The 24,289-nt window shown below is 40.7% G+C and overlaps 1 protein-coding gene across 1 annotated transcript in view; it reads right to left on the minus strand.

The window, feature by feature from the left end:
• Positions 1-24,289, minus strand: part of LOC149182120 (Small GTP-binding protein) — a 188,200-nt gene that overhangs the window by 155,869 nt on the left and 8,042 nt on the right. The window lies entirely within an intron of this gene.

A 24,289-nucleotide genomic window follows, 5' to 3' on the forward strand; every position in this document is an offset into this window, starting at 1 on the left:
ACAGTGTTACAAAGAAATAAAAAAACCGGAGGGGGACTGGTTGAAGCCTACATAACTAGCCTTTTCCCAACATGATCAAAATGTGGCCTAGAGCCTTTCCAGGGATTTTCACCAGTGCTTTCAAAAATATACATTTTAAACTCTCTGGAATCAAAATTTCACTAAATCCAATAGTAGAATAAGTCCAGACATACCGTAAAAGATATAAACACAGAACCAAACAGGAAGTAGTGGCTGACAGCATGAAAATGGTAAAACCGAAAAATCATGACAATAAAGATACATATAGGCTACAATATAAAAATGATATGTTTTCAATATGGTTTTTATTCACTTTAGTTTTAAGAGAATGCAACATTTTAACAAGAGAAAGTAGCAAAATAAATAAATGTACCAGTGTACCAACATTGAATCATCACCTAACAATACTTGCCAATGAAATTAGTTTGTCTACTGAAAACAAGTATCGTTTTTTGGGTAAGCAGGAAGAAGGATTTTATTAATAATACGGTGTTACAAAGAAAAAAAAATGGAAGGGGGACTGTCTGAAGACTACATAACTGGCCTTTTCCCAACATGAGCAAAATATGGCCTAGAGCCTATCCAGGGATGTTTACCAGTGTTTTCAAAAAATATACATTTTAAACCATCTGGATTCAAAATTTCACTAAATCCAATGGTAGAAAAAGTTCAGACATAACATAAAAAAAATAAGACACAACCAAACAAGTAGTGGCTGACAGCAAATTGATTGAACCAAATTTCTCCAAGCCAATTTCCTTCAAAGGCCGATTTCCAGGTAGCCGATTTTTAGATGTTAAAAATACCAGTGATTTTATTTTTTGGTAATTCAGAATTTATTTTGCGAAATAAAAAGAGAAAATTGCTGGCAATAAAAATAATTGCCGTGAATCAATCATATAATAGACATATTGGATTCGGCTCCCGCTCTGCAACCTGCGAGATCCGCTTTTCGCGCGATCTGAGCCTGCGAGCGCGCCCGCGCTCTGCGCGTCCTGATCCCTGCGTTCGTGTCCGCCGAAGGATTTGCTTCAAGCTGCAGCTGGTCTGGCTGGATCGGCTGGCTCTTCATGGAGGAGCTGACTCCCCCTCAGGGATCTTCCTCCCCTCCTCTGCCTTCTGCCGCTGAGGCCTTCAGAACCTTGCTGGCCTCTCTGCCCAAGAAGAAATGCGTGGAAGCTGCTAAGTTCGTGAAAAAACTAGAAGATATCCCCGAGATCGCCCTTCCGCCTGAAAGTCCGATTCAGGTAGCCTTGTCCCTGGCAGATCGTGCTCTGGTCGGTCAGTTTACAGGACTTTGGCCTTCCCCAAAATCAACTGAAAACTGGGTCGCTAGGAATTGGGCTCCTCTGATAAAAAACAAGGTAACCTCTTACTTCCTCGGAAGAGGATATTTCTTATTTGAATTTTCTGCAAAAGAGGACAAAGATCTCATTTTCAGGAATGGCCCCTACTTCATGGGCCCTCAAGGTCTGTATTTAAATAAATGGACGCCAGACTTCAATCCAGCAGTGGATGTGCCTACAGCGGTCCCGGTGTGGGTAAGACTCCCCAATCTTCCCGTTCACTGCTGGAACTGGGACTCTCTGAAACATATAGGAAACACTCTTGGGAAATTTATAGACAAGGCCAACAGCAAAGATCAGTACGACTGTGCCAGAATTTGTGTGGAGGTAGATCTGGAGGTCGGACTACCAGAAGCCATCAAAATAGTTGTAGGTCCCTAGACGCATGTACAGAAACTGGACTATGAACAGCTGTCGTTCAAATGCCGGAAGTGCCACGTCTACGGACACTTCGCCAGAGACTGCCCGTCCAAAGGGGTGGAAGAAAAAGGGAAGGAAGAAGGATGGAATCAGGCAAAGCGTTCCAAAACTTCACACAAGAAGAGTGCAAATGCAAATGCGAAAGCCCCCCAAGCGGGCCCTGCTTAGAAACCATCCATGGAAAGCCAAGGGAACAAATTTGAGATCCTTGGATCTGAAATCATGAACACGCAGGAGACAGAAATCCCAAAGGAGATCTCTCCATCTAAAGCCTCCCCCTCCAAAAGTGTACCAGAGAGATCCAAAGGGAGGATATCAGAAGAAGAAGAGGAAACCCAAGAGTCTGAGGAATCAGAGGAAGAAGGGGAAATAGGTGAATCACAGTCTTCTCCTAGAAGATCTACAAGAGGACGCATGTCAGCAAAGGAAAAAAGAGAACAAGAAACTTATAAGGACAAGCTTCAGGGCAGCCAGCCAACGCTAGAGAAACTCCTAGCAAAAACCCCGAAGATGAAGAGGATCCAAACCCAGAGCTCCAAGGGAGCTCATCACAGCAAAAGTAAATGATGAAGAGAGTCTCCTGGACTTGTAGGGGAATGGGCACTAAAGCCAAGGAAGAAGCAATGAGCAATTTAATAAGACTGGAAGCCCCAGACATCCTTCTCATCCAAGAGACTAAATTGGAGGATTCAGTCTTCCTCTAGGCAAGCAAAAAATTTTGGAGGAAAGACGGAGCGCAAGTAACCTCTGCCCGTGGAGCATCGAGAGGACTTGGGTCGCTCTGGAATCCTAATAAGTTCTCATTAATCTCTAAGTACTTGAACACTCATTGGATCTTTTTAAAAATGCAGCATTTAGAATCTAAGGAAATTATTTGCCTGTTCAATGTATATGTTCCTAACAATGCAGGTGAGAAAAAATTATGCTGGGACTCCATCAAAAACTTGGCAGATCTAGAGAATCTGGAGAATACAATCATAGCCGGAGACCTCAACCTCACCCTCCTCTCATCAAAAAAAAGAGGAGGCAGTATCGTCAGGGATCCGACAAGAGAATTAGCGGAAGACCTCATGCAAGATTGGGATCTGATAGACATTAAGCCGACTACTGGTAAGTTCACTTGGTCAAATAAGAGAGTTGGCCCGGGTTACATAGCAGCAAGACTTGATAGATTTTTGGTTCAAAGCTCCTTCCTACTCCTTGGATTAGAAGCTAGAATGCGCATTCTTCACAGCAGTGTATCAGATCACAAGCCCATTAGCCTAGAGCTGCTGACCCCCAAGGATCTGGGGCCTATACCTTTCAGATTCAGCTCTCTCTGGACCAAAGAGACAGACTTCATGGAAAAGGTCAGAGACTGCTGGAAAGATCCAGTCAAGGGATCCGCCTTTTTTGTTTGGGAGGAAAAACTCAAAAGGGTTAAAGCCATGCTGAAAAATTGGGCTAAGACCCTGCCCAACCCTGCTGCGGAAAGGAAAAAAATACAAATTGCTCTAGAAAGTCAGCATCTCCATCTTGAAGCAGCTGAAATCACTAAAGATGAGTTGGAAAAGGAGGCCAAGCTTCAGCAAAGTTTCCATAAGGCCTGTCTGGCAGAAGAAGAATATTGGAGGCTCAAGTCCAGGAGTCTTTGGCTCAAATCTGGTGACAGAAACTCCTCCTTTTTCCATAAACAAGCCCAAGCCAGGAAAGGCCGCAATTCCATCACTGAAATAAAAGAAGACAACTGCATACTAAAGGACTTTGTCAGCATAAAAAGGGTAGCCTCATAGCACTTTGAAAAGCTGTATAGGGAAGATTTAGGAGCTGATCAAAACGATATTCTGTTGGATGTTGTCCCTAGACTTATCACCTCCAGAATGAACCAAGCACTTGAAGGCAAAATCACGCAAAAGGAAGTCAAGGAGGCCCTTTTCGCAATGGATCCCGATAAAGCTCCGGGACCGGATGGTTTTACGCCTAGATTTCTTCAGACCGGTTGGCAGATTGTTGAAAATGAGTTCTTTAAAATGATTCAGAAGTCCCAAGACTGTCAGAAGATTGGAGGCTGCACAAATTCAGCCTTTCTCGCCCTCATACCCAAAGAAAAAGGAGCAAATTCTTTCAACAGATTTCGCCCAATCTCCTTATGCAATATTGGGTACAAAGTGATAACCAAAGTGATAGCTAACAGGTTGAAAATAATCCTCCCCAAAATCATCCCGGATAATCAAGGTGGATTTATACATGGCAGGCAGCTGGTGGACAATTTCGTTCTGGTTCAAGAGGTGATTCATTCCAGCCTACACCGAAAGGAAAAAGGTATGGTTATTAAATTAGATCTAGCAAATGCTTTTGATCGTGTTAGACATAGTTTTTTGTTTGATGTGTTGCAAAAACTGGGGTTCGGTCAAAATTTCATCAAGTGGATTAGAGCTTGTATTTCGGAGCCTTGGATTGCCCCCCTGGTGAACGGTAGGGCTGCTGAGTTTTTCAAAGCCACTAGAGGGCTGAGGCAAGGGTGCCCCCTTTCACTCCTCCTATTTGTCCTACAAGCTTCTGTCCTCAGCTTTTATCTAGAAAAAAAGCAGCAAGACCAAGACATCGCTGGCCTGTGCATTGCAAGAGGGGTAAAAAGCATCAATCACGCCCTCTTCGCTGATGATACATTACTGTTGGGGGCTGCATCTCCTCATTCAGCAATTAAATTCAAAGAAGTTATGGAAGACTACTGTAAGGTCTCGGGCAGCGTTATAAACAATGGCAAATGCCATATCTACTGTTGGAATATTCCTGCTTCAACTGCAACCTCCATTACCAGATGCCTCGGATTTGCAACTTCAACTTCCTGGTCCTCATTTAATTATCTTGGACTGCCCATCTTCCACAAGAGGGCCTTGAGCAAAGATTGGTATCCCCAGTTAGACAAATTCAAAGCAAAAATGCAAGCCTGGGGATCCTCTTGGCTCAACATTGCCGGAAAATCAGTGCTCATTAAAGCAGTGCTCAGCAGCCTTCCGTTATTCAAATTCTTTGTTCTCTTGGCACCTGTGGGAATCATCAAAAATATGGAGGAGCTAATCAGAAAGTTCTTCTGGAAAGGAGGCAAACAAAATGAGAAGAGAATTTCCCTAGTCAATTGGGAAACAGTCACCAGACCAATTTAGGAGGGAGGACTAAACTTTAAAGATCTCAGTGTTCAAAACTTAGCCATGGGAGCCAAATTGATTTGGAAAATCATAGCTCCAAATCCAGGTTGGGTTCAAGTTGCACTGTGGTAAAAATACTTCAGAGGACCGAGACTTAGATGCCTAGATCAGCCCAAAAATCAACTCAAAACTCCTTTCAGCATGTTCATCAGCAGAGTTGGCTCGCTGATAAGAAATCATTCCTTCTGGATACCAGGAAATGGAAAACGTATCCATCTGTGGAATGACAGTATTCTGAATAGACCCCCGCTGGCAGAATCGAGAGACATGACAGAGTTGAAACGTTGGATGTCAGAGGCTAGCATCAACACACTGTGGGACCTCTCGAACTGGAAGGGTGATGTTTGGACGGGTTGGAAACAGCTCCCAGTTCCACCCGCCTTACAATCAGAACTGGCAACGTTCACCATGAAGATGCACGGGCTGGCTCCAATTCATGCTCGCAGGCAGGACGTGAGAGGCTGGGGCGCAAATCGGGCAGGTTACACGGTAGCTCAGGGATACACTAAATGTCTAGAGCGGCCTCACGTGCCTCCCAACCCGGCCCCCTGGGTAGGCATTTGGAAATTCCCTTCAATTCCAAAAGTTGATCACTTCTGCTGGCTCCTCTGCCATCAAAAAATTCTAACCAAAGACAGGCTTCAGAAAAGGGGCATCTATGGGCCTTCTAGATGCACGCTTTGCAAGGAAAACTCAGAATCCGCCTTCCACCTCATGATCGAGTGCAAGTTCGCAGCTTCCATATGGCAGGAGCTTCTTGTTTCCTGGAAATATAAGTTCATCTTCCCCTCCTCAGTTTCAGATCTGTTTGCAGGCTGGATGGCCAGATATCCAGGACCATTCCCAAAAAATAAAACAATCAGGACAGCGTGGAGTGCTCTGCCTAAACTCATCAGCTGGCAAGTCTGGCTGGAAAGGAACAGAAGGATATTCTGAAATAAGGAACAGGACTTCAGAATAGTTGCCAACTCAGTGAAAAGTCAGCTAGTTGAGTGGCTGGAAGACAAAGGAGATGATTCAAATCTAAGCCAGCAAGACACAGATCTGGGAACTGCCCTCAATTTCAAATTTCCAAATTCGAACAGCTCTCCTCCAACTCTCAAAGAATGGCAAATCAGAAAAAAAACGAAGTAGATTTTCAATCCTGGCTATCCAAACAAACACTCCCCTCTCTCTTCTTTGATGGGGCAGCCAAAGGGAATCCAGGAATTGTTGGAGCTAGAGGGCTCATCATAAACCCAGATGAAACATCTTCGCACAGATTTGCTTGGGGATTAGGCCATTCCTCAAGCATACAAGCTGAAGCAATGGCCCTTTTTCAAGGAATCAAACTCCTCAAAGAGCTGGGCCTCAAGGAGGCAAATGTCTTTGGGGATTCCCAGGTTATCATCAAAGCAGTGGCGACCAATTCTAATCCAACGGACCTGCAGCTAGCAAGGATAATTACAAGGATTAAAGGCATGGCAAAGTCCCTGAATCTGAAATACTTTCATGTTTTGAGAACAAATAACAAAGAAGCAGACATTGAGGCAAACAAGGCAGTCCATTTAGGTGCCGGTACTATTCTCAGAGATAAGGAAATCCTTTGGGATCCAATCCCCTAAAGAGTCATGTTTTATTGCATTCTTTTGAAACAGTTTGTTTGTATTTTTCAGCTCGGGAAATCAGCAGCAGAAGTACACTATATTAAATGTAAAAAGAGGAGCCTGATGAGAGTAGGCGATATATTCCTCTTGTTGGAAAGTCATGCAGAAATCTGCTTCTCCTTATGTAACCGAATTTGTGGCTCTTAGCCAATCAGTTAATGAAATCCCATAACCGTTTTTGTTAGAACCAAAAAATAAATAAATAAATAAAAAATTGCCATGAGAAAATAAATCTGGGCTGGTATTTGAAATTTAACATGTATAAGAGCTTTCTAGATAACTCAGAGAGATATCCTTGATCACGAGGGTTTGCAGCAGTGAGTTTCTTCTTTTCACAGCAGCAGACTTATTTATAAATTTTGCAGCTGGGTATTGTGGTCATGGTTGATTTGTCAAAATCGCATCACCAAGCAATTTGTGATATGAATATAGGTTGGATGGGGCCACTAATTTCAGCACTTGGAAGGAGCGAATTACTGAATGTGTTGAAATTGGTTGTCATTGATGTCAACCCAAGCAGCAACCAGAAGAAGCCCCGCTTTCAATGACAAGGAAGATCAGGGTTCTTGGGCTCAAGATCATCTTCATTTGATGTTCCTCGTCATGCCGATTCTAACAGTGGGTGGCACGCCTCAAAACTCCTCATGGTTGAAGAGATATGTCCAATCAAAATTGGAGCCCCATTTTGTGGTCAAGAAGCCCCAAAGAAGATGTGGCAAACAACCTATAGATTGGTTTATTTGTGGCATTTATATTTCAAAAACTAATTTAAATTAATGATGGGCCTATCTCACTTGCAAAAGAAAATATGGTCAAAGGGAAAATTAATTAGTCAAGCTGGCTTCCAAGAATAATATTATTTTGGCTCCATTTAGAATTCAAAATTCAAATTGCATTAAGGTCGGCCCTCTCCTAGAAGCCTCCATGACTATGTTGCACGAAACTTCTAGGAACCCAACGTTTTGGGCCGTACCCGACTCGAAACTCCGAAATTTGGCCGAAACTCTGCCAAAACTCGACCATCATGTAATCATCTATGAGAGCTAATAGAGACTTGGTTTTCCTTCTAAATTATTATCTATGTGTCTTATTCCTTTTTTTCTTGAAAAATAATGTGTTATTCACTTATATATATATATGACATTTCGGCCGACATTTCCAATTTTGGGATGTGACGTTTCTAAACATACCCGTTTCAGAAACTCCGAAATGTTTCAGTGTTTCGTGCAACTTAGCTCCACGACCTCTATATAGAGGGACTCATCTGCCCTCAAAGGATCATCAATTTAACGCATATTCTTTCATATATTGTTAATTTTAGAGATGTTGTATGCTTAGAGCAATTTATTTCAATTTTCATAATTAGCTCAATACTTTTTCCAGATTAGCAATCATATCAGAATTAAAGTAAATTGCAGATAAAACATAAACAGAAATCGCAGAAGACAAGCCAAGACAAGATGACACAAGATGTGGCGCTAGCCAGGGACAAACCCCAATGTGGGGAAACCCTTGATCAATTCTTCTTATATGTTCATCAATAGTTCAGCAGAGAGAGAGAGATAGTACATTTACAACATATGTCATCACTTTGACTTATCTAGATCAGAGCATAGATCATCTCCTAGGATGATGATACATGAGATTAGTTGAAGACATGCTGCTTCAACTGATTCTCCAAGGTGACTCCTTCACCTATCATTGTGCTGCATCTCGTCATCATGCTGCACTCATCATCACTATGCTGCATTTCATCATGCTTCGCTAATCATGATTGTACCCATCACTGTACTGCATCTCCTCATGCTGCACCATGCTGAGCTCTTCATTGCACTAAGCTGCATCCAAATGCATGCTGCAATACCTCATCATCCTGTTGCTTCTCACTCCATGCTGCATCCAACTGCTGCATCTAGATCATCATGTTGCACACATCATGCTGCTGCACTAGCTGTCACCTACAGCCAACCAAATCAGCTTTTTTTCTTACCTTGAAACTGCCCACACAAACCTGCGTCCTTCTTTCTTCAAACTCGGCCTAGCTGTAGCATTTAACAACCCTCCACACAGTCGTTAAGAAACCCTTGCTATGATGCTATGGCCTATGGCCTAGCACATAGCAACTCTGAAGTAAATTAACGCAGCAACACAAAGGAGCAGACTTCAACACTTTCCTTCACTGTATAACTGTGGCTTAATGTCTATATCAGCTTCCTTTAACACTCAGTCACCTACAGCAAACATTGCTGCAATTGTTGCTGAATTAGGACTTTATTGACAGTGAATGAGTGCTCCCTTAGGACTGTGGATAAGGGCTATTTCAGGCAGCGTATTAGGGCCTACGTTAACAGCATATTAAGGCTCCTTCTGGACTGCGTATGATTTTCTCTTGGACAGCGTATTAGGACCTTTCCTAACTGCAGATTAGGGCCTCCACTTGGCTGCATATAGGGCTCCCTCTTTGCTGCGGATTAGGGCCTCCACTTGGTTGCGTATAGGGCTCCTTAGATCTGCAGATTAGGGCTGCCTTGCTGCGTGTAGAAGTTCCCCTAAACAGTGGGTAGATCTCCCTTCTTTGCTGCGGCTAAGAAGCCTCATTTATTTGCGGTTTAGGGCATCCTTTAGGCAGCATATTAGGGCAGGTTTGAGTAGCGTATTTGAGCCTCTTTACTGCGGCCAGATCTCCTTCATAACTGCAGCTAGGCTTCTCTGGACAGCGTATTAGCTAGGGCATTTTCATCATCTTCATGTCTGCATTTTAGACCTTCTTTATCATGACAGCCTTAGCGTAGATCATCTTTGCATTAGGGCAGCGTAGATTCTTGGTGATGTCTCCTTCCACCAAAACCCAGACGAGTGGAGAGGAGAGATCTCAAGAGTGTCTAAATGGCTATCATGCCACCTCCTTTTATACTAAAACGTTGAGCACAAGAGGGGGTTATTTGGTTGCTGGCCGACCTTGACGAATTGTCCCATAACACAAATAAATTCATATCTCCATGAATACTTATCAGAATCGGATGATCTTGAGATCAATCCTACACCTCTCAATGAGAGGGATCCAAGAAAAATATAGCTGCCATTAATGAGATGACCCACATGGAGTTTGGCCCTAGTTGCCAATTTTAACATATATCTTCCATGGCCCTGTGCAGTCACACTCAGCAGAAGGAGGTTGAATTTGATGTGGGATTTTGGATCAACTGCTCTTGTTTTGGGTCTGGTTTTTTCGTGGGCTTTACTGTGGCAACAGTGGTCTGGCATTGGTCACGTTTTTAGTCCTCCAAAGGGCCTGCATCTGAGGGCTGTCTCTGCGATTTTTAGGCTACCTCAAAGGCCGAATTTCGGCCCTCTCTGAGGCTAGTTTCCATCACGAAGCCAGAGGTCCTGAGGCTAAAAATTTCGGCCCTTTGAGCAGGAGATCCTTCACATGTTCTGAGGTCATTCGCAGATGTTAATTTGATACATCTACGGGAGCTTTTTCGGGTTGGCTGTGGGAATAATCTGAGGCCTATTCGGCCCTTTTTGCAAACTTCTGTGGATGAATTCTGAGACTAAATATCACGTTTCCTCAGGTATCTATTCAGACTTCTGTGGTCGAATTCTGGGATTAAATCTCACGATTCCTCAGGTATCCATTTGCCCTTGTTTCAAGAAATTTGTGACATCAGTTCGGTAGGTTTTCAAAGTTTATTGAGGCCTCTTCTAGGGCCTGTCCTGAAGTAGACGTGGCATCTTTTGATGGTTTCAAAGGCAATTTTTGGTGGCTGGAAGGTCTCTTTTTAGGGCTTGGATTAGCACAATGTCTGAAGCCTAATTGCATATCTTTGTGATTGATTTTCGAACTGAGTTATTTGTGAAAAACCCTTTATATCAGAGGTTGAAGTGAGGCCACTTGGAGGTAGAAACAGATCTTATATAAACCTTATTTCAGAAACTGTTCTAGGGTATACAAAGGTCAGTTTTCAAATCTGTTTGAGGTACTGATTCTGAGGCTAGTTCTGTGAGATTGCAGAAGTAGATTTGACTTGTTGACGCCAGATCCGTGGTATTGATAAGCTAAAAGTCTGATCTGAGGAATTTCATGTGGAATTAAGGCTAGCTTCAGGCAATTCTGAGGCCTGTCTCAAACCTCATACTTACAACAGTATAAGTCTATTAAGGGTTGGTTACTAAAGGCATATCTCCACATCTTCTTGAAGCAGACTTCTAGTCTTTATGGAAAGACCTTGAGGTTCCATCAAAGGGGTTTGTTGATTACTTGTAGACTATCTCCAAAATTATCACAGGCTTATATTTGAAGCAGATTTAGAGCAGCAGTGGAAGACCTCTCATCAAATTGTAAGGGTCGACATCAGAAGTTGAAGAAGTATGGATCAGCAAATTTGAGGGCATTTTCAGATACAACAGAGGTATACTTTGCATCAGCAGATTTGAGGGCATCTTCAGGTACAACAGTGGCACACTTTGCATCAGCAGATTTGAAGGTATCATCAAGTATACAAGTGGCACACTTTCATCAGGAGACTTGAGGTACATGATTGTTCAGATTCAGTTACACTGCTATGCATCATAAAGTTTGTAGAAATATCATTTAGAAGCAGTTCTGAAGTTTTGACGAAGTTTGATTCTCCATTGCATATCTGAAGCATTCATTAGCAGAAAAGGTTTCATTCTAAGTTGCACGAAACGGGGAAAGGGGTACGAGTTTCCGAAACGGGAAGCAATATGAAACGCGACCTCCCCAAATTTTGGAAACGGGGAAATGCGAATATATATATATATATATTGAAAATATTTAAATATATATATATGTGCAATCATAAAGCATAAATGATACATTATAATTTATTACACTTAAACATTAAGATTTAATTTACATCACATTTACTCATGAATGATCACATAATGAAAATAAAAATATCGGAATATCCAAAGGCAACCTTTATTATATATCCAAATCTCAAAATCAGCCTTTATTTATATTAATATATGAGGCTGCAAGTACAATAAAGACTATAAGGCTGCAAGAGAGAGATCCAAATCAGGGTTTTCTGCATCCACATCCCATTCTTTAGAAGGACCACTGTTGTATTGGGAGTCTCCTCCTACATAGTCGAACGACCTTAGTGCTCTTGATTAAATACACGTTTCATACCCTAGTACCCTACATGATCTTGATTATTGGGAGTTTCCCCTGCATAGAGGGCTTGGTTCTCTTGATTAAATACAAGTTCCATACCCTAGTACATGATAAAATCCAATGGAAACATTGCAATCCCTCCAATCCTGAAATCCTGAAAAACAAATAAGTCTGCTGGATTTTGAGTGAGATCTAAAATTCTACTTTCTCCATATGAAATCCAATGAGGGCGAAACCACTCTCAAACATCCTGAGTCATTTCATGGTAATGTTAAAAATTTAAGTAAAAGGATGAAAATGAAAAATAAAGGATATTCTCCTTTATTTTTCATTTTCATCCTTTTACTTTAAGAATTTAACATTACCATGAACTGCATATCCCTCAAACTTCCTGATGAACTGCATATCAACACTAGGGCAAAAATTCACTTTTATAACTTTAGATAACTTTAGACACGTATCTAGAAGTAAGAATAAGTCACTAACATACCCTAAAAGCAAATTAAAAAACAAATTTAAAAAAACACAAGTTAATGAGGAAACGTGGGTTGTACGGCCCTGAAACGCGTTTCACGGCCGTACCAAACGTGTTTCCGCGTTTCGTACCCGTTTCCGTACGGAAACGGACCTCTATACCACGTTTCCTGCAACATAGGTTTCATTGAATATCTTTGTACGGGGGTCATTGTTCCTGGTACGGTAGCCGACAAATTGTTTCTCTATTTTATATTTTAAAAGTGGTTGGGTGGTACCATTCACCAATGTGTCATTTTCAAATCAATACCCCTTTTTCGCTCCACCATTAGCGACATATCAACGAAGAGCAAAAATCGAGCTACCCAAATTCAACGGTAATGAAAAATGTAGTGTTACTTGGCTCAATAAAGCAGAAGAATATTTCTAGATTTACGATATTGACAATGATTTCGAAAAGGTTAGGCATACTTCCATGAAAATGGAAGGCGAAGCATATAATTGGTATATGTGGTGGAAGAAGACGACACATGTTATCAGTTGGAGAAATTTTAAGGATGTGTTCTTTAAAAGGTTCCAACATGTCAAGGAAGAAGAGTTCTTTTCAACACTCACCAAATTGCAACAAAAAGGAGATGTGGATGAATACACTCGAGAATGGGAGACTTTAGCAACACGAGTACCTAGATTATCAGAAACTCGTCTAATCCAATCGTACACCTCCGGACTTAAAACCCATCTATGAGCAGAACTTGAGCTTCATGACATTATGTCGATAGAAGTAGCAAGACAAAAAGCAAAAGCTGCTGAAAAGAAATTTGAAAAGATGTTGTGATCAAAGGCTGAAAAAGTATATTCAAGATGAAGATTTCCCCAATCTGCGAATACAGACAACACAAAATATGTTCCACTACATCTTCATGAAGGAGAAAAATCTAACGTGGAAATGCAAAGGATAAAAGAGGGCAAGTGCAAACGTTGTGGGAAAAGTGGGACCTTAAACATAGGTGTGCTAAAAGAAAAGAGACCAAGAATTTGTATAACTATGAAGCAACTAATGATTCAAACAGTGATAAATCAGACGTAGAAGAAATCGAAGATGCCCCAGAATTCTCTCCAGAACTAGACGACGAAAGCATTCCGCAAGTGTCATTATAGGCTATGACAAGTATCTCACAACCCCCGACATTAAATTTAAAAGGACATATCAAGAAGAAAAATGTAATGGTTCTCATCGACACCGGTAGCACCCACAATTTTTTGGACTCAACCATGGCGAAGAGACTCAACATTTTCATATTTCCCATGCCCAACATGAAGGTGATGGTAGCCGACGATAAGAAGATTGAAAAGGTAGGGAAATGCCATAAAGTCAAACTGCAGATTCAAGACTTTAATTTAGAATCTTCGTTCTACACTATACCATTAGGAGGAATAGATGTGGTCTTAGGTATCCAATGGTTACAAACCCTCGGTACTTACTATGCCAACCATCGAAAATAGTTTATAAAATTTAAATGGGAAGGGCGGAAATACAAGTTATATGGATTCCAAGCACCTAAGAATCAAATCATATCATCATCCTAAATGATGAAAATGATTCGAAGAGGAGCACCAGCCTATGTAGTACAATGTCACCAATTAGAAATGTTAAATTTAAAATTGATCAGCGAAGAAGCACTAGAAGTACAAGAGCTAATTCAAAAGCACGAAAAAGTATTCCAAGACCTGCCCATGAAAATGCTTCCTAATAGAGAAATCGAGCATCCAATAGAAGTCAAAGCAGGATCAAACCCCATCAACATCAAACCATATTGATATCCACATCATCAAAAAATGAAAATTGAGAGATTAATTCAAGATCTTTTAAAGTGTGGCATCATCTCAAAAAGTAAAAGTTTGTATGCTGCTCCAGTTGTATTGGTGCGAAGAAAGATGGATCGTTCAGGTTATGCATCGATTATCGAGGACTAAACAAAATAACAATTAAAAAAAGTTCCTAATTCATTTCATCGATGAAATGTTGGATGAACTACATGGTACTAAATACTTCTCAAAATTGGACTTAAGGTCAGGGTATTATCAAATCAGAATAAGGTTGGAAGACATACCAAAAACTGCGTTCCGAACACATGAAGGTCACTACGAATTTAAAGTAATGCCTTTTGGGTTAACCAATGCACCAGCAACATTCCAAGCTACTATGAACAAGTTATTCCATCCATATCTAAGGAAGTTCATGTTAGTGTTCTTTGATGACATTTTAATTTATAGTAAAACTTGGAAGGAGCACCTACAACATTTGGAGAAAGTTCTTACATTATTGGAAGAGCATCAGTTCTATGCCAAGAAGTCCAAATGTACCTTTGGGAAGGAAGAAGTAGAATATCTCGGACATATAATATCCAAGGAAGGAGTTAAAGTAGATCCTAACAAGATCAAGGCTATAAAGGAGTGGCCCAAACCAGCTAATATCTCCAAGCTAAGAGGATTCTTAGGGTTGACCGGATATTATCGAAGATTTATTAAAAACTACGCCCATATAACCACACCCCTATCAAACCTTCTAAAGAAGAACTCATTTTGATGGAATGATGAAGCAGGAAAGTGTTTTGAAGATTTGAAGGAAGTTATGTCTAATGCCCCTGTATTGGCAACTCCAGACTTTTCAAAACCATTTGTAATTGAATGTGATGCTTCGGGTTTTGGCATAGGAGCAATACTAATGCAGGATGGTCATCCAATCGCGTTTGAAAGCAGAAAGCTCAATAAGCACGAACGTCTCAAGTCTACATATAACAAGGAAATGCTTGCTATTATGCACGCATTAGCCAAATGGAGACAATATCTCTTGGGAAGTAAGTTCTTAATACGAACAAATCATAATAGTCTTCAGCATCTCCTCCAGCAAAAAACGCTATCTACAAAACAACAAAAATGGATAGAAAAAATCGCTACCTTTGACATGGATATATTACACAAGAAAGGGAAAGATAACGTAGTAGTTGATGCCTTGTCGAGGAAAGATGAAGAACCATTGTTACTTGCAGTGTCATTGGTTGTCCCCGAATGGCTTAATGAGATTCGAAGTGAATACACAAAAGATCCAGAAACAAGTGCTATAATCAATAATCTTCCTCGGAATTCAAAATTTGAATGGAAGAACGATATTCTATGGTACAAGGGACGAATTTATCTGAATGCAGATTCAAAATTTAAAGCCAAGGTTCTTAAAGAGTCGCATGATTCATTGTCAGTCGGACATGTAGGATACTTTAAAACCTACTACAACACACGCCAGTCATTCTTTTGGAAGGGAATGAGCAATGATATTCAAAAATATGTCGCAAAATGCGATAAATGTCAAAGGAATGAAAGTGAAAACATTATGACCTGAACTACTTCATCCCTTAAACATTCTGAATCGGCAATAGGAAGAAATATCAATGGACATTATTGAAGGTTTACCTATATCTGATGGTAAGGATAAGATTCTTGTAGTAGTCGACAGACTCACCAAGTATGCTCACTTTATTGCAATGAAGAAATCAGACTCAGCAAAACAAATCACTGAGATATTTTGCAAAAATATTTACAAATTACACGGATTTCCAAAGGTCATAGTGAGCGATAGAGATGCCAAATTTAAGGGTAATTTTTGGAAGGAATTATTCAATCATATAGGAACCTACCTCAACATGAGTTTTGCTTACCATCCTCAAACAAATGGCCAAACAAAGGTTGTCAATAAATGTTTGGAAGCTTACCTATGTTGTTACGCTACAGACAAACAAAATAAGTGGGTTCAGTGGTTACATCTCGCTGAATGGTGGTACAATTCTACTTACCACATGTCAGCAAAAATGACTTCGTTTCAAGCTCTGTATGGGTACGAACCTCCAAAATGGAAGGACCTGGCTATCATCCAGACAAAACTACCAACTGTTAAAAACCAACTAGAAGAAACCCAAAAGGTCGTTCAAACTCTAAAAGAAAATTTAAATAATGCAAGAAACTGTATGAAGCAGCAAGTTGACCGAAACAGAACCAAGAGAGAATTTGAAGTTGGAGAATGGGTATTTGTCAAGCTCCAGCCATACAAACAATTATCCTTAAAACAATAAGGAAAAAATAAATTGGCACCAAAGTTTTATGGACCATACCAGATCAACAAAAAAATTAGCCAAGTTGCATATAGTTTAAGCCTTTCGGATAAAAGTCGTGTCCACAACGTCTTCCATGTATCCTGCCTTAAAAGGGCACTTGGTGACCATCAATCAGCACAAACAACGCTTCCATCCTTAGATGATGAAGGAAGGGTCATTTTAGAGCCAAAAGGTATCATATCAACCAGGGAAAAAAAGCTTTGATCTCGTGTAATCAAGGAATACTTGATCAAGTGGAAGGACTTACCATGATCCAGGTGAATGTTGGTGACCACCCACCTATCCCACTTGGACCCCCACAACTGTCTCTTTCAATTTTTCAGTTTCCTTATTTGTAGCACAATTTACTATTTTTGGCAGTTTTTTGGGCCCTAAACTTTCTGAGCAGTTTTGAGGCCCTAAACAACGTTTTTTGGGAAAACTGTGAGCAACATGGGTCCATGGATTGATCTCTTCCCAAAGTTGTAGTCCTCGGATAGATCTTTCTAAAAGGTATTGTGCCTATCAAATGGAGATCGTATGCCAAAGTTACGACCCCGGGAAGATGATGTACCAATTTACCCAAAACAGGGCCCATAGTTTGGCGCTTCATCTCCTAGGGTTAGGTTTTTGATGTTTAGGGTTTTCCATTGTTTCTCAACAATAAATAAGTCTTCGAGCCTCATTGTAAGACAGTTCAGAGGCATATAACCGCCACATCTCTTCTCAGAGATAAGCTACCATCGCCCTAGCTGGTTTATTTCCATTTCTATTTGTAAGCATATTTCAGTATTTTACATTTATGAATTGAAGTATTTATTTTTGCTGCATCTTTGTATTTATGGTTATTTTTGTACTTTATAGCGTTCCTGTTTAAATCTGGATCAGTGGTATCAGAGCGGTCTGCTCTTTCTCTGTTTTTCTTTGCATGTCCCCAACAAGGTCGGGATATAAGGAGTTAGGGCTTGAACTGGTCGAACCTTTGCAAGACCAGCCTCGCAAATCCCGACAGGCACCCGTGGAGGATGAAAAGAAAGACGAGGGGGTAGGAGATCCTATCAAAATCTTGCTCGAAGAGGCCCTCGAGCGACAAAGGAACGCGATGATGGAAAACTTTGCCCAGATCCTTCAGCGACTACCCATGGGCAACGCATCTACTTCCAGCAGCTACTCTGGAAACGCCACACCCTTTAAGGTACAAGTTAACTTTGAAATCCCCATATTCGAGGGTCAGATAGACGCAAATGTCGTAGATAAATGGTTAAATCTGCTAGAAGGGTATTTTTCTGTTCATGATTTTTCCAGCCGGGAAAATATTACTTTCGCTCTTCTCAAAGCAACCCCCCACGTCAAGGACTGGTGGGAAACCTACTGCGAGCAGAAGGATGAAAGTACAAACTCACTGTTTTCAGCCGCACCCACTTGAAATTCGTTCCGAGATGCCATTAAGGACTAGTACTACCCTGTGAAAAGCTATGAGGATAAATACATAAAGTGGACCATGCTGCGGCAAGGAAGGGACCAAGATGTGCCGAAGTTCACAAATATTTTTGTCAGGCCAGGCAGTAACTCCATTAGGCAGAAAAACTGATTCGTTTTATTCCATTAGGTAGGTCTTTGTTATATACAATAGGGAGTGATTGTTCAGTTCATCTCCCGATGACTGTTCACATTCCTAATTTAATTATTTACATAAATTCACCCAATCATGAAGATTAGGTGTCAACATTCCCCCCCTTAATCTGAAGGGATGTTGGTGAGTCCAAGCATCATTCTGAATCGTTCAAGCTTTTCCCTTCCAAGCGCTTTGGTGAAGATGTCTGCAATTTGCTCATTTGTGGAACAATGACGGAGATGGATTGTTTTGGCCTCAACATGATGTTGAATCAGATGATATTTAGTATTGATGTGCTTTGTTCGATCATGGAACTTTGGGTTCTTGGCCAACTTTATTGCAGAGGTGTTGTCAATCATGAGTGGAGTTGATTGTACTTGTTTTACCTGCAAATCTTCAAGAATTTTCCTGAGCCACACAATTTCTTTTGTTGTTTCAGCTGCTGCCACGTATTCTGCTTCTGTTGTGGAATCTGCTGGAACTGATTGTTTGCGTGATCTCCAGGAGACAGCTCCTGATCCAAGACTCATAGCATATCCTGAAGTAGATACCCCAGTTTCTTTGTCTCCATCGAAGTCTAAATCAGAGTATCCGATCAAGCTGAAGTCATCCACTTGTGTGTACTTGATTCAAAAGTCTTGAGTTCCCTTCAAGTACTTTATAACTCTTTTTGCAGCAGACCAATGTCCCTCACAAGGCTTTTGCATAAACCTGGAGAGGATTCCAACAGTAAATGAAATGTCTGGTCTGGTGGTAGTTAGGTAGTTGAGACTTCCTACAAGCTGTCTATACTTTGTTGCATCCTCAAATTCCTTTCCTTCAATAGATGTGAGCTTCAAGTTTTGTTCCATTGGAGTAGTAAGAGGATTGCACTCTGTCATGCCAAACCTGTTCAACAAATCTCCAATGTATTTCTTTTGGGAAAGAAATATGGACTTTGGATGTTGGGTTAGTTCAATGCCAAGATAGTAATGAACATAGCCCAAATCAGTCATTTCAAAACTTTTTCCCAATTCCTTCTTTATGGATGCAATGTAGCTTTCATTGTTCCCTGTCATTAAAAGATCATCTACATATACCACAAGATATACAACTGTTTTTCCAACTTTCTTAACAAATAAAGTTGCATCATCAAGATCAAAATGATTGAAATTGAGTTTCAGAAGATGCTCAGTTAGTTTTTCATACCAGGCTCGTGGTGCTTGTTTGAGGCCATACAAGGACTTCACAAGTTTGCATACTTTATGTTCATGTCCTTTCACAGCAAATCCTTCAGGCTGGGACATAAAAACATTCTCTTTTAGATCTCCATTCAAGAAAGCAGTTTTTACATCCATTTGATGGACCTTCCAACCGTTCTGAGCTGCTAGTGCAAAGAGTGTCCAGATGAGGGCCCATTTTGCTGTGGGGGCAAAAGTCTCCTCATAATCAACCCCTTCCTTCTGTGCAAAACATTTTGCCACAAGCCTAGCTTTGTGCTTGTCAAGTGAGCCATCAGCTTTATACTTGTTCTTGTAGACCCACTTGCAGCCAATTGGTTTGGTTCCAAATGGAGGATCAACCAGCTTCTAAGTGCCATTCTTTATGAGGGCATCATACTCCTTTTGCATTGCTTCCTTCCATTCATCATGAGAAGCAGCTTCTTTGAAGGAAGTTGGTTCAAAATCTGTAGACAAGTTCAATTCACAATCATAAGAAACATCCATATCAACAGGCGAATTAGAGTCATCTACATCACCTCCATTTTGTCGGTTTGAATTTCTGGTTCCTATTTTTCCAATTTCATCAGGATGAACACTTTCAAGTGTCTTCGTCAGCCACTTTGGGGGACCTTTCTGAGATGGTCCAGGCTGCTCTGTTGATTGAGTTGGGACTGAATCAAGATTGAGTCTCCCAATTCTATCAATTACATCACTTAAAGCATCATCCGTTGTTGGAGTTTCATGCGGGGGAGAGTGTTCTTCAAAAGAAGATTCCACATGTTGATCTAGTATAGGAATCCCCCCTTCTAGATGTGGAATCTGATTATCAAATTCTTGAAATGATTTTGTTTTTGCGAATTTATCCAAGCGATCAAGTTGCCGCTCAACAACATTGTTAGTTTTGGATGATTCAAGAAAAATTACATCTCTAGATACAACAAACTTTTTATTTACTTCATCATAGAGGCGATATGCTTTGGAGGTATTTGAATACCCCAGGAAGATACACTTACGACTTCTAGCACCAAGTTTGTTTCTATGTACCTTTAGTATCAAAGCATAACAGGTGGAACCAAAGACCCTGAGATGTTTTACCGAAGGAACATGTCCATACCACAATTCATAAGGAGTCTTGTTTCTTATAGCATTAGATGGACATCTATTCTTTATATATGCAGCGCATAGAACAGCATCAGCCCAAAACATTATCTTTACATTTTTGAAGAAAAGCATGGATCGTACCATATTCAAGATTGTTCTATTCATTCTTTCAGCTACACCATTCTATTGGGGATTATAAGGCACAGTTGTTTGATGTTTAATCCGATGTTGGCGAAGATAGTTTTCAAATTCATTTGATGTGTATTCTTTTCCATTATCAGTGCGAATAGACCCAATATGAGATTGTGCATCATTTTCAATCCATTTATGAAAATTCTTGAATGTTTGAAAAGCATCAGATTTGTTCTTCAATAAATAAACCCAACACATTCTGGTGTAGTCATCAATAAATGTCATAATATATTTATTTCCATTTGCAGAAGGAACAGGCATTGGACCACATAAATCTGAATGAATGAGTTCAGGCTTCCTATGTGCTCTTGAATGTGAATCATGAAAAGATTGTTTGCTATGCTTTACTAGAATGCAAGCATCACATTGCTTAAGTTTCCTAGGAATTGTAGGCAAACCAGCAACACCATTTTTCTTCAATAAGCGGAGACTGTCATAGTTTAAATGTCCAAATCTAGCATGCCATAATAAACTTGATGGAAGTGTACCTTCTTCATGATGAGAAATATATGAGAAATGTTGTGCATGAGCAGAGGTTCCTTGCAGTTTGAGAAGCCTTTCTTCTTCTATCCCCTCATGACAAGTGAGTGGTCAGATGCTTTTCTTATCTCAAGCTTGCCATCAAACATATGAATGGAGTGACCTTGCTAGCGGATGTGGGCCAAGGACAGCAAGTTTCTCTTGAGCTGTAGGAGATATAGAACATGATCTAGAAGAAAGTCTGGAAGACCAGGCAGTTTAAGCTTGATTGTGCCAAACCCTGATGGCTTGATTTTTGATTGATCTGCAAAGTATACTACTCCATCAACATTGTCAGTAAAATCTTCAAAAAAATCTTTTCTATGAGTCATGTGACAGGTTGCTCCTGAATCAAGCAACCAATCATTTTTCCAGGAAGCAAGTGAAGCATTAAACAAATCTTCATTTACTCCAATGTTACATTGTGCCTCAACATAGTGAATGGATTCAGGTGCTTTACCTTTGTCTGTATCATCAGTTTTACCTTTCTGTTGATTTCTTTTCTACTCAATTTTGTCCCATGGTAGCTTGCATGTAGAGGCATCATGTGACCCATTTCTTTTGCAGCGAATGCAGTGCAAATCTGCCTTTTCTCCTTGAGAATGTCTGCCCCCCCTGCCTCTGAAATATCTTCCTCTTCCTCTTCATCCACCTCTTTCTCTTGTAGAATCTTGAGCAGAATGCTTTTCTTTATGAGCAAGGCACACAGTCTCTTTAGAAGATTCAGGGGTTGTCTTCTTTCCAAAAGCTTTTTCTCTTTCAGCAAACTTTTTCACAAGAGAGTGAAAGGTTATATCTTTGAGATTTCCATTTGCTTGCAATGACTCAAGATAATTGGAATAAGTAGGATAAAGTGCCTTGAGAAAAGCAATAAGAGGAATATCCAGCTCAACCTTGGTGGAATTGATATCATGCATTATAGACTTTACTTCAGATGCAAGAGCAAGAGGATCATTATTTTGCAATTCAAGAGTGAAGAGTTTAATCATAAGTTGAACAACTTCAAGTGCAGAATGTGAGTCATAGAGTTCTTTCAGCTTTTGTAAAGCTTCAAAGGCAATTGAATATGACGAAATATGGCGACTCACCTCTTCATTTACAGATGCTGCAATTAATGCATAAGCTTTGTTGTTCTTGTTTTCCCAAATGACGAGCTCTTTGTCTGAGGTACGTTGTACTGGGTCATTGTCTCCTTCTCCAACACACACTCCTTTCCACAACTCATTGAAGATGAGGGTGTGTTTTATCATCCAGTACCATTCAGGATAGTTCTCCTTGCCAGTGAGAACTATTCCCGCCATAGATATGATTGAATGCATTGTAAAATCCAAGAGCTGTAAAAATACTTCTACTACTAAAAGAAAATTGATTCTGATATCAAAATGTATTCTGGCCTCAAACAATATATTAAACACAGTCAAACGCAGGGGCGTTAACTATGTTAGTCACTTTGAAAACAGCTTTATGAAACCAACACTATGGTGTAATACATATGTATGTATTTTCAAATATTACAAACATTATACCTCGCTGCCCAAAAAATCTTTACTACATATAACATTTTAATGCATTATATACCATTTCAAACTAATCAAACCCAACACTGTCCGCGATTACCATCCCTGACATCAAGCGCTCAAGCAAAAATTCGAACCAGGGTCTTAGCATGTATGCGAGGAAGAAAAATGCGTAGTTAAGCCGCATTCACAGTTTACGTCCTTGGGATTAGTTTGGAATCAGGAGCCAGTAACATCAAACATAAAGGGCAAGCCGAGCAGACATTATCTCTGATGTGCGTCCAGGCAGGCGAAAATTGAAGTTTGCAGGGCTGAATTGAAGGGCCATTGAGTAAGCAAATTCTAGTCGATTCCGGACAGAGGACGAACCAAGGCATTATCATTACACAGTAGGTGATATCCTTACCGCTCAATGAAACGAAATGCTTGAGGAAGCAGTAAATACGCTGGGCATTTCACTGAATCGGCGTCCAGTCTGGCGTTATAGGCTCATTCGTTCGACTTGGCATCCTTTTCTTTAATCTTGCATTCCACGCTAAATTTCATCTGCAAATCCTCAACAGGTATGTCAAACCGGCAATGTTGGAAAGACAGTTCAGGCAGCGTTGATACCAAAGACAGGCGGGGGCGTAAGGAATGAACAGCGTTCAATCACAGTGTTTCAGGCAGCGTTGCAGTTCAGGCAGCGTGGAATACTATGTCAGACCATTCACAAAGACAGTGCAAGCGTTTCAAACCAGGATGAAAGCGCAAACGTTCCCATGTCAAGGCCATTCACAAAAAATTTTAACGTATAGCGCTTTTGTCTGGACAGTATGGACAGCGCTTCAAAAGAGCAGGGAGCAGGTTTTATAAATGGAATTTGGCAAATCATCAAACATTCATGGACAGACACCTTCTAGCTGACAGAGAGCCAGGTAAAAGGAATATGGCAGACAGACAGAGGAGTTACGAGCATGAGAGCTAAAAAAAGAGTTGGCTCTGATACCATGTCAGGCCAGGTAGTAACTCCATTAGGCAAAAAAACTGATTCGATTTATTCCATTAGGTAGGTCTTTGTTATATACAATAGGGAGTGATTGTTCAGTTCATCTCCCGATGACTGTTCACATTCCTAATTTAATTATTTACATAAATTCACTCAATCATGAAGATTAGGTGTCAACAATTTTTCATACCCTCCGCACAAAGTTGGGTATCAATGATTCTGAGCTACATTTGGTACTCAAATATCGCGGTTGCCTACACAAGTACATCCAGAACGAGATGGTGTTCCTGAACATCTCCTCGCTCGGCACGGCATACTGATATGCTGTCAAGATCGCGCAGAAGTTTAAACAAAAGAAGCGAGACTTTGGATCTGTAAATTCGAAGAACAAAGGACAAAGCCAAGGCGGGGTGACCCAAGACAACCTGTCAAAGCCGCAAGAAAAGAACAACACTACAAAGTCAAAGAAGGACACAGGAAAGTGGTGTGAGTTCCATAAGAGCCCCACTCATAACACAAGTGAGTGTCAACTCAAGCAATTGTTGGTGGCCAAGTTGAAGGCTTCAAAATCAGATGCATGTTCTAACCCTGAGTCAGAACCCGACAAGGGGAATGACAAAGGGAAGCAAATCATTGATGCAGAGCCCAGCGCCACTATTGCCACCGCGAAGGTCCAGAGGAATGAGCCCGAAGATCCAAAGGAGGGGGGGTGTATTTTCCACACACAGATGTGGGTGAAGGGTTCGCCACTGCAATTCATTGTCGACAATGG

The sequence above is a fragment of the Pinus tabuliformis genome, chromosome 3_2 (genome assembly GCF_031772625.1).
Source record: "Pinus tabuliformis cultivar Carrire ecotype Pingquan chromosome 3_2, CPIR1, whole genome shotgun sequence".
NCBI classification, from domain to species: Eukaryota; Viridiplantae; Streptophyta; class Pinopsida; order Pinales; family Pinaceae; genus Pinus; species Pinus tabuliformis.